The sequence below is a fragment of the Phascolarctos cinereus genome, unplaced genomic scaffold, assembly GCF_003287225.1.
Source record: "Phascolarctos cinereus isolate Bilbo 61053 unplaced genomic scaffold, phaCin_HiC Scaffold_7;HRSCAF=346, whole genome shotgun sequence".
NCBI classification, from domain to species: Eukaryota; Metazoa; Chordata; class Mammalia; order Diprotodontia; family Phascolarctidae; genus Phascolarctos; species Phascolarctos cinereus.
The window spans coordinates 94,885,710-94,896,122 of NW_027556180.1; the positions used below are offsets into that span (position 1 = coordinate 94,885,710).

At 34.8% G+C, this 10,413-nt stretch overlaps 1 pseudogene; it reads right to left on the reverse strand.

The window, feature by feature from the left end:
* Positions 1 to 422: 422 nt before the first annotated feature.
* Positions 423 to 9,061, reverse strand: LOC110196748 (large ribosomal subunit protein uL23 pseudogene; annotated as a pseudogene).
* Positions 9,062 to 10,413: the final 1,352 nt, after the last annotated feature.

Sequence of the window (10,413 nt, forward strand, 5' to 3'; positions counted from 1 at the left end):
TTGTTTCACTCTATCCTTTCATGGGTTCTGCTGCTCTAGAATTTATTTTGAGGCATTATTTAAAGGTGTTTGGAGAGGTTTTGGAGAGAGCTTGGGTGAATCCTAGTCTTTTCTTTGCCATCTTGGATCAGCCTCCACTGTGTGAGTATTTAAAAGATTAGTGTTTTGCACTGTTAATTCCAAGTACTGTTAACTTGGTGCCTTGCTTTATGATGTCACTGAAATAGCTGCAATAGTTTTTTATTTTATTTCTTCTAGCAGTTTTAAATTTTTTTATTCATTTGTTCATTCATTTATTCTTTCATCTATATGTCTATCTGTCTAGTCAGTGGCAGGTTTGAGAACATGCTGGTATGTCATTTTATTCTTTTTTTTACTGGAAAACTTTTTATTGTAGGTGGAGTGGGACAGCTGGACATGGTTTAGATGATTCCAATTTTGTTGGCAACATCTAAAGTATCTCAGTCTGGAGCAAGTTGGACATAGGCCTTCTTCTCTCCATCAGGCCGGATCAGCATGTTGACCTTGGCCATGTCAATGTCATAGAGCTTCTTGATGGCCTGCTTCATCTGATGCTTGTTGGCCTTAATGTCCACAATGAAGACCAGCATGTTGTTGTCCTCAATCTTCTTCATAGCAGACTCAGTCGTCAAGGGAAACTTAATGATGGCATAGTGGTCAAGTTTGTTCCTCCAAGGGGCACTTTTCCTCAGGTATTTGGGCTACCTTCATAGTCTTAATGTCTTGGGGTACCAGAATGTGGGAGGCATTCGGATCTTCTTCTTTTTGTGGCTGTGAACACCCTTCAGCACTGCCTTCTTGGCCTTTAAGGCCTTGGACTTAGCTTCTGTCTTGGGGGAAAAATGCCTCCTTCTTCCCCTTTGGCATTGTCTTGGGGGAAAGGGTCTTCCACGGTGCTTCTCACGGGCTTATAGAGCTAACTCTCCATTTTATTCTTTTTTGAAAACATATATTTTTAATATTCTTTTTTTTAAATTTTGAGTTCTAAATTCTCTCTCTCCTTGTAGTACCTCCCCTGTTCATTTAGAAAGCATGGAATATCACAATTATAATCGTTAAGTCATGCAAAATATGTTTTATTTTATCCATATCACAAAAGAAAACACAAAACAAAGAAAAATAAAGTTTTAAAAAAGCATGTTTCAATCAGCACTCAGAGTTCATCAGTTCTCTCTGTATAAGTGGATAGTATTTTTTCTTTTTTTGTGGATCTTTTAGAAATATCTTGGATTATTGCTTTAATCAGGGTAGCTAAGTCTTTCACAGTTAATTATCCTTACAATATTGCTATTATTGGGTACAATGTTTTCCTATTTCTGACATTTTATTTTGCATCAGGTCATATAAATCTTCCCAGGTTTCTTTGAAATCATTCCCCTTATATTTTTATGATATCACAAGCTGTACCACAACTTGTTCATCCATACCCTAACTGGTGGAAATGCCCTCAATTTCCAATTCTTTGCCATCATAAAAAAAAGGTGCTATGAATATTTTTGTCCTTTTCACCTTTTCTTGATCTTTGGGGATACAGTGATATTACTATGTCAAAAGGTATACACATTCCTTCCTACATTTGTCATTTTCCTTTTTTTGTTATGTTAGCTAATCTTATAGTTATGAGGTGGGACCTCAGAGTTGTTTTAATTTGCATTTCTCTTATCAATATTGTTTCAGAGCTTTTTAAAAATTTGATATAGAGAGCTTTGATTTCTTCTTCTAAAAACTGCCTATTTTTGACTATTTCTCAATTAGGAAATGGCTCAAATTTATTTTCTTATGAATTTGACTCAGTTCCTTATATATCTGAGAAAATATACTTTTCTCAGAGAAAGTTGTAAAAATTTTGATATTACTTATTGTGTTACCCCTTATTAAAATTTAGTTTCACTGATTATCCCTTTTAGTCAGTTTAATTTTTCTTTTGCTCTGAGATAACTATTGCTACCCACCTACCCCCCCCTTTTTTTGCTTCAGTTGAAGCATAATAGATTCTGCTTCAGCTCCTTATTACAACTCTGTGGATATGTTTTTCTATTTCAAGCGTATCTCTTGTAAACAACATATCGTTGGATTCTGTTTTCTAATTCTGCTTTCAGCTTTCATTTTATGGGTGAGTTCATCCCATTTAGATTTATAATTATGATTATTAACTGTGGATTTCCTTCCATTCTATTTCCTTCTGTTCATCCTTCTCTCTCTTTCTCTTTTTATACTGTCCTTCCTCCAAGTTTTATTTTGTTCCTGACCATTGCATGCCCTCTCTCTTATCCTCTTCCACTACTAGTTCCCTATTAGGTAAGTTGCATTCATATACACAGCTGAGTATGTGTGCGTATGTGTATTCTTATCTCTTTGAACCAATTCTGATGAGAATGAGGTTTAAATACTGCCCTCCCCCCTTCCCCCTTTCCACTGTAAAAGATATTCCTTGTTTGCTTCTTTTATGTGAGGAAATTTCTTTCATTCTACCTCTCTTCCCCCTTCTTCAACTGCATCCTTCATTCAAACTCTTCATTTATTTGGAGATCATTCCAACATAATTGAATCAAATTTGTGCTCTCAGTCTATGTAAACTCCTTTTAACTGCTCAAATAATGATACAGTTCTTATGAGTTACATGTATCATTTCATACAAAAATATAAGCAGTTTAACTTTATTGAGACTTTTATGATTTCTCCTTAATTTTTACCTTTTCATGTTTCTCTTGAATATTATGTTTAAATTTCAAATTTTGTATTTGGCTCTGGTCTTTGGATCAGGAATTCTTGAAAGTTCTCTATTTCATTAAATATCCATTTTTTCTCTTGAAGAATCATACTCAGTTTTTCTGGGTAGGTTATTCTTGATTGTAATACTAGCTCATTTGCCTTCTGAAATATCATCTTCTAAGCCCTCTCCTCCTTTATGGTTGAAGGTGCAAAATCTTGTGTGATCCTGGAAGTGTCTCCATGATATTTAAAATGTTTATTTCTGACTACTTGTAATATTTCCCCTTTGACCTTGGTGGTCTGGAATTTGGCTGAAATATTCCCAGGAGTTTTTATTTTGGGATCTTTTCAAGGAAGTGATTGACCGATTCTCTCCATTTCTATTTTATTGTCTGGTTCTAAGATGTCCAGGAAAATTTCCTTTGTAATTTCATCAAATATGATGTCTAAGCTCTTTTTGGGATGGCTGCTCTTCGCTAGTCCAATAATTCTTACAATACCTGTCCTTAATATATTCTCCAGGTCAATTGTTTTTCCAATGAAATATTTTATATTTTATTTCATTTTTTTCAAAAACACATTCTTTTGATGTCGTTTTATTGTTTCTTGATATCTTATGGAGTCATTAACTGCCACTTGCCCAATTCTAATTTTTAAGGAATTATTTTCCTCAGTGAATTTTTGTGCTTTTTTTTCCTGTTGGTGAATTATGCTTTTTAAGGAGTTCTTTTTTTCAATAAATGTTCATGCCTCTGTTATTATTTGATCAATTTTGTTTTTTAAGTTGTTATTTTCTTAATATTTCTTTGTGTGTCTTTTATTAAACTAGTAATTTTCTTCTCATATTTTTCTTGTGTCACTCATCTCTTTTCCCAGTTTTTCTTCTACTGCTCCTCATTCAAAACAAAACAAAACAAAACTCCTCCAGGAATACTTGTTGGGCTTGTGTCTAGTTAGCATGTTTCTTTTAGGCTTCACATGTAATTGTTTTTATGTTATTGTCTTCCCTGGTGTTTGTTTGGTCTTCCCTGCCACAATAGTTGTTTTTTATGGTCAAGTTCATTTTGCTATTTGCTAATTTTTCCATCCCTTTTCTTGACTTTGAACTTCACATTAAAGTTGGCCTATGCTCAGCTAGGTGTGGGGAGGCACTATTCCAAGCTTCAGGCTTTTTCCCACTGCTGTTTTCAAAGTTACTTCTAAGTATCCGCATTTCTTCTGTGCTTTCAAGCTTGTGTGATCTGGGGAAAGGTGTTCCTTCTGGTCTTCCCTTTGGTCCTTACACCCTCAAAGGGTGACTGAGAATTACATATATGCAATAAAACTGCCGGATGGTGCCCAATACTCTGCCCAGTGTCAGCAGAGAGTCCCCTACATTCACTTTCTGAATAGTTGTCTAATTCCTTTACCATCTCTGAGTTGAGAAGTCTTAAAGCTGCTGCTAGCATTTTTCACTTTCCTTCAAGGCCCACCAGTGGACTTGTCACCAGCTGATCTCCAGGCCATCCCCAACCCTAGTGTCATAAACCTTCCTGCCACTCTCTTTAGTTGTCTTGGTCTAAAACAAAGGCTTACCTCAATTTTTTGCTGCCACTGCCACTCTAGAATTTGATTTGATGCATTATTTGTAAATTGTTTGGAGGGAAATCTTGGGACTATTCAGCTGGGTTGCTGTTGCTATTCCACCACATTAGCTCTCCTGCCATTTTGTACTTCTACAACAAGTAGACTTCTTCCCCTTCCTACACTCTATCCTAACTGGAAACATCTGCTTGTATGAAGAAGGTATATATACTAATGAATATAAAATAAGATAATTTCAGAATTTGTTTAATGGCTATACTCAAAGAGTAGTTCTTGATGCTTCAACTTTAACATGGCTGAAAGTGTAATATAGGTAAAATACCTCAGGGATTTGAGCTTTGTCCTTTCAAATTTAACATTTTTTGGTAATATCTTGACTAAGGAATAGATTGCATGCCAATTAAATTTATGTATGAGACCTTGTAATACATTAAGTGAGGCAGTTTTCAGATATCAGGAGGTGATAGTTACATTGTATTCTGTTCTACCAAACATAATCTGGAGTACTATGTTCAGTTCTGTATGCCACAGTGTATGGAGAAAATTGATAACCTGGAAAATTTAAAAAGAAGGAGAAGTAGGATGGTGAAGAAAGAAAGAAAGAAAGCATGGATGGAAGGAAGGAAGGAAGGAAGGAAGGAAGGAAGGAAGGAAGGAAGGAAGGAAGGAAGGAAGGAAGGAAGGATGGGAGGAATCATTTCTCAAGTACTTACTGTGTCAGACTATATGTTAAATGATAAGAAAAAAGTGCAAGTAAACAAATATGTCCCTTATAAAGAAGCTTACATTCTAAAGAGGTAAGATAATATATAAAGAGGAAGAAAAGAAAGAAGGAAGGAAGGAAGAAGGGAATGAGGGAAAGAAGGGAGAAGGGACAATAGTAAGGCAGGGATAAAGGAAGGAAGGAAAGAAGGAAGAAAAGGAGCACTAGAGATAGAGAGAAATGAAACAAGCATCTATTAAGCATGCCAAAAACTGTGCTAGTGCTTTACAAATATTGTCATTTGACTTTTATCACAACTCTTGGATGTGCTATTCCTGTTTTTCATTTGAATAAACTAAGGCAGACATAGGCAAAATGAATTGCCCATGATCACAGAGCTAAAGTCTGAGGCCTAACATGAACTCAGGTTTACTTAACTTGGGGCAGCAGGGTGAGGGAGGGTAGGGATAAAAATCATGAATAAAATGTTTGTTTTGTTTTATTTAAACTTTGGGGAATATGCAGAATGAAAAAAAAATAAGAGACAGATGAAACTGACAATGGTTGACAGAGTAAAAGAGGAAAATGTAGTGTACTAAGAGAGAAAAGAAATGTAAGATCAGTCTTCACAGAACATTGCTTCCCATAGCAACTAGTGGATTCTATAATATCTTTCACAAAGAAATATTTACATCCCCTGAAATATTTATAGTTGTTAAATTCTTGATACTCTAATGTCTTCTCTATCAAGAAAAAAAAACAGATGGGGGTGTGGACTGTTACCTCATTACTAGCTCTAATTTCTATGTTCCACTAACTACTATTCTTTTTTATTTTTCTTGTATCCCATAGAAGCCTGGGATATAAAAAAGGATCAAAAATAAAATGTATAGACAGAAACAGTTAGTAATTATCCTTGTGTGTTGCCTTCAAATTCAGTTAAGTTCATTTAATCACAGAAATTTTGGTTTTATATTTCTTCTAACCATGAATAGAACAGTAAATTTCCTTCCCAGTTTCCTGATACCCCTATTTTCAATTTCCCATTTAAATTAAGTAGCATCTTTCAAGATAAGACAGTGACTACTGCCCACATGCAAATAAAGGTGGGAACAATTCCTAATCATTATCAAGTCACTGACAGGAGAAGCCTGAGTTCAAGAAAGACCTTTTTCAACCTTTACAAACGCTGTCAATCTGATTTTATATATATATATATATATATATATATATATACATAAAATGCATTCACTTCTCTTATAATAACCAGTACAATAGCTGTATATAACTGTCAATAAATACACACATGGAAAGACAAAAAATAAAATTCTGAAATCACTCAAGATGAAAGTTATTGGTGAGAACAGAAACCACTGTCATCAGTCAACTCCCTCCTTCCATTTCATCTAGTGATATAGCTTTTAATTAAAAAAATGATCAAGGAGCATGTTGTGGATGCTAAAGGACTAGTAAGGACTCACTGATTTATTGAATATACTGAGCCTCCTAGCCTTAACTGAGCTGAAGCTTACCTGAATAATTCTCATACACCTAGATGTTGACACCTTCTTAGAGTGGTGATAAAACACTGGGCATGTCCAATGTGAAACCAACCATCCAGAGAGGACAGCTACCTTCTCTCATTCTCATTTCTGTTGATAAGATTGTATATCACTGGGACAGCAGCATGTCTAATTCAAGATATTGAATGCCTCTTTGTTCTCTTACACAAATCCAGGGAAAAACATTTCAAAGTTTGCCTGCTCTCAACGACTAATCATGACAAGTTGATTCTGACTGGGTGACAAACATTTTACTTTGCCCTATCACAGTGCCAACACTGTAAACCAATTTGGAATGCATTCAACTGATCTGCCTTTGTGAATCTTATCTCCACCTTCACCAAATGGGGTAAAAAACTGGGAGTGATAATTTATGAAATAGTAGATTTGGCCCAGGCTGTTCTTATCAAAATCAGATAGTCTGACACCTGATGTGGATATAATTTGCCAGGGATATAGAATTCTTAGATCACAAAGCATGGATGCAAAGCTGCATATAACAAGTATTTTTTAAAGATACTTTAGCACTGCACATATGTATCTATAGGAATTGTGAGAATGATCTTATTTTGGGAGAATATTTTCAATAAATAACAAAAAACAAAATGAACAACACATGAATAGATTTCCATCTAATACTATTTGCTTGGCTAAATCAAGGGCTATTTTAAAAATCACATTCCTTGAAACTTTCATTAATTCTTACTCTGGCTCATATATACCTCTAATCTGTGCTACTGGGGAAGGTTGAAGCTTTGAGTTCAGTCATTCTGAGCTAAAATAGGGCTGATTAATGGTGGACCCATTAAATACAACACTAATTTGGTTGGACCCTGGGAAAAGAGGACTACCAGGCTTCCTAAGTAGGGTAAACTGACACAGTTCAGAAAGATTGAACAAGTTGAAGCTTCAATTTATATTAGCATTGGGAGGGCTCTAACTGGCTGCTGTACTTCCCAGCTAAGAAAGAAAGACCAAACTTCAAAAAGTAAAATAAGTCTGAGGACTTATGGAGATGTGGTGGTGACCCTAGGTTTGGGAAGTGACTATATGAATGGAATGAGGGGTGTACCAGGTATATATACAGCCTACTAATCTGGGAAGACTTCCAGTATAGCCCTAATAATGGATTATAGTATAGTACAAGGATAGTACAAGGATCTGCCAATGTGATTGTGCAGGGGCCCATCACTAGACTGGCTTTAGAGCCATGCCTTCTTTCAGCTGTAAACATTTGAAAAGAGCAACTATTGTATCATAGATGAATTACATTTTGCTTTGATATAGAAAATACCAACAAAGGCAAAATTGTATATTTTTATAGTATTGATATATTGATAAGATGAAGCAATGTTTAAATTAATGTTCAAAGTATGTGTTTTCTGATTTCCCTTCTAACTCTTAGATTCTATGATTCTATAATAATACAGCATTTATAGTTACAGATGTTTTCTAGAAGGCACTGCACTTTCCTATAATTATTTACCTCTTCCTCTCAGGCTTTGTCCTCTTTGAATTCCTGTAATTGAATTCTACAGTGATTTATAGAAGAGAGATGTGCCTAGAACTGTTTTGTATCAAGAAATGTTCTACCACTTGAAGGTCTGTTTGTCCCTAGACCATTTATTGATATCCAGCCCAATAGCCATGATGGTTACTTATTAATATTAAGCATGTAATAAATATTTATTGATTTTTTTAGGCAAAAAATATGCACTAGAAAATAGATTCTCTGGAACCTAGAACACAAGATACTTTAGATATTGATGTCAGAATGGTCCTTGACCAGGTTTTGACTCATCTCAGCAAGCATCTGGATAATTAGGATGAAGCTATATTTTACAATGTGATAATTTATGAAATCACAGATTTTCTGAGTTGGAAGGGACTATTTAGTCTAGGTAATCTTAACTATATCTATACCTATTTAACTTTACGTTTAGAAGGTGCTTAGGGTGCACGATTAATGGTGTTATAGCTAGTGAATCTAGCAGTACAGGGCTTTGGCCATGTGGTGAAGCTTATGGACCTCTCCCCAGAATAATATTTTTAAATGCATAAAATGAAACAAATATTATTACAAAGGAAACAATTATAGCTATTGAAATGCTTTTAAAAAACTATCTCACACATCTCAGGTTAAAAAGCTCTAATCTAGTTGAAGTTAATATAACACTGGACTTGGAACTAGTCTCCCTGACTTGAATTGAAATTATTCCTCTGACTCTTAGCTTTAGGACAATGGGCAAATGACAACCTCTGTAAGCCACAGTTTCCACATCTTTAAAAAGGGGGGGTAATGATAGCATTCATTTCACATGGTTATTATAAGTATCAAAAGAAATAGCATATGTAAAGTTCTTTGCAAAACTTAAAGTAACATGTAAATGCTAAGTCTTATTGTTGTCATTGATATTATAATGGTTATTATCATTACTACTACTGTTACTACAACCAGTAGCAGCAGCAGCACCGCCATCGCCCCCGCTATTGCCTCTGCTACTACTATAAAGACGATGATGACTACTACTACTACAAGAATTTCCTCTCCATTATAGTCAACAAGTAATCATCCAGTACTGACATTTTAACCGAGAGCACAAAATGAGAAAGGTATGTGAATGCATATAAAGTGTAATTGGACCATGAGGATATGGAACATGATTGCAGTAGTTGAAAATTTGAAGGAAATATCTTTGAAAAACTGTGTTGATGCCAACTTGTGGAGAATCTTGAGTACCAGTCAGAGGAATCTGAACCGTTTTGTTTTTGTTTGCTTGTTTTTGTTTTGTTTTGTAGGTAGTCAAAATGACTAATGGCTTCTGAGTGAAAAAGTGATCAGATAAAATTAGTATTTAAGAGCAAGGGAACATTTCAAAATGTTAAAAAAAGAACAAAAGTCACAAAAATCACCATCTTTGAAAAGGCTTGATGAATGAAAAGATATTCTTTTGAATGCCTACTATGTTTTCAGCAATCAATATTTTTTATGAAAGAGGAAGAAAAGAAAAAAGTATAAGATAGAGTTCATTCCTTCAAGGAAATTGTGATCTAGATGAGGATAGAGGACAAAAATGCTTAAAAAAGAAGAGCAAACCCACCTAAAGTACTGATGACTTGTATAATAGCAACCAAATATATAGTATAGATATTTAGAAAATATTCCAAGAGGGAACAATAATCAGAGAAGATTGCATGAAAGAAAAAAAAAATGAGCAAAGTAGTATAAGATGGGTCAAATTTGGCCAAATGAAGAGGCTGGGCAAAGATATTATAGATAGCAAGACCTTATTATCTAATTTTTGTTCCATCAGTACATAAGCTAAGCATGTTACTGGGATCACAGGAAAGGGATTTCAGAGGCTCTGGAGTTCAACCCCCTCATTTTACAGATGAGGAAACTTAGGCCCAGGGAGGTTAAGTGACTTGTCTGAATTTTACCAGAGATTACAGAATGATAAGCAATGGCCTCAAGTTGTACCTCATACCCACTAGTTTCTGTTAATATATTAAAATGACATATTAATTGGAAAAATTACCACAAAGAGCTATTTTCAGATTTCATACCTTTTGATATTTTAAGTTTCAACTGTCACATGTAACTATTTTTTCCTAGTCACAGCCTACTATAGTGACATCTGCTTTCTCCCTATGCTTCACTGCTTTTCAATGATTGATAAATACAGGAAAACAGGAACAGAATAACTTATTTACAGATAGTATGCTTAGTGTTTATGATCAATAATGTTATAGCTAGTGAATCTAGCAGCTCAGCTAGAACTGTAACAGGAGTGTTTATTGCTAGTCAATCAATATAATTTTCCTCTGCCA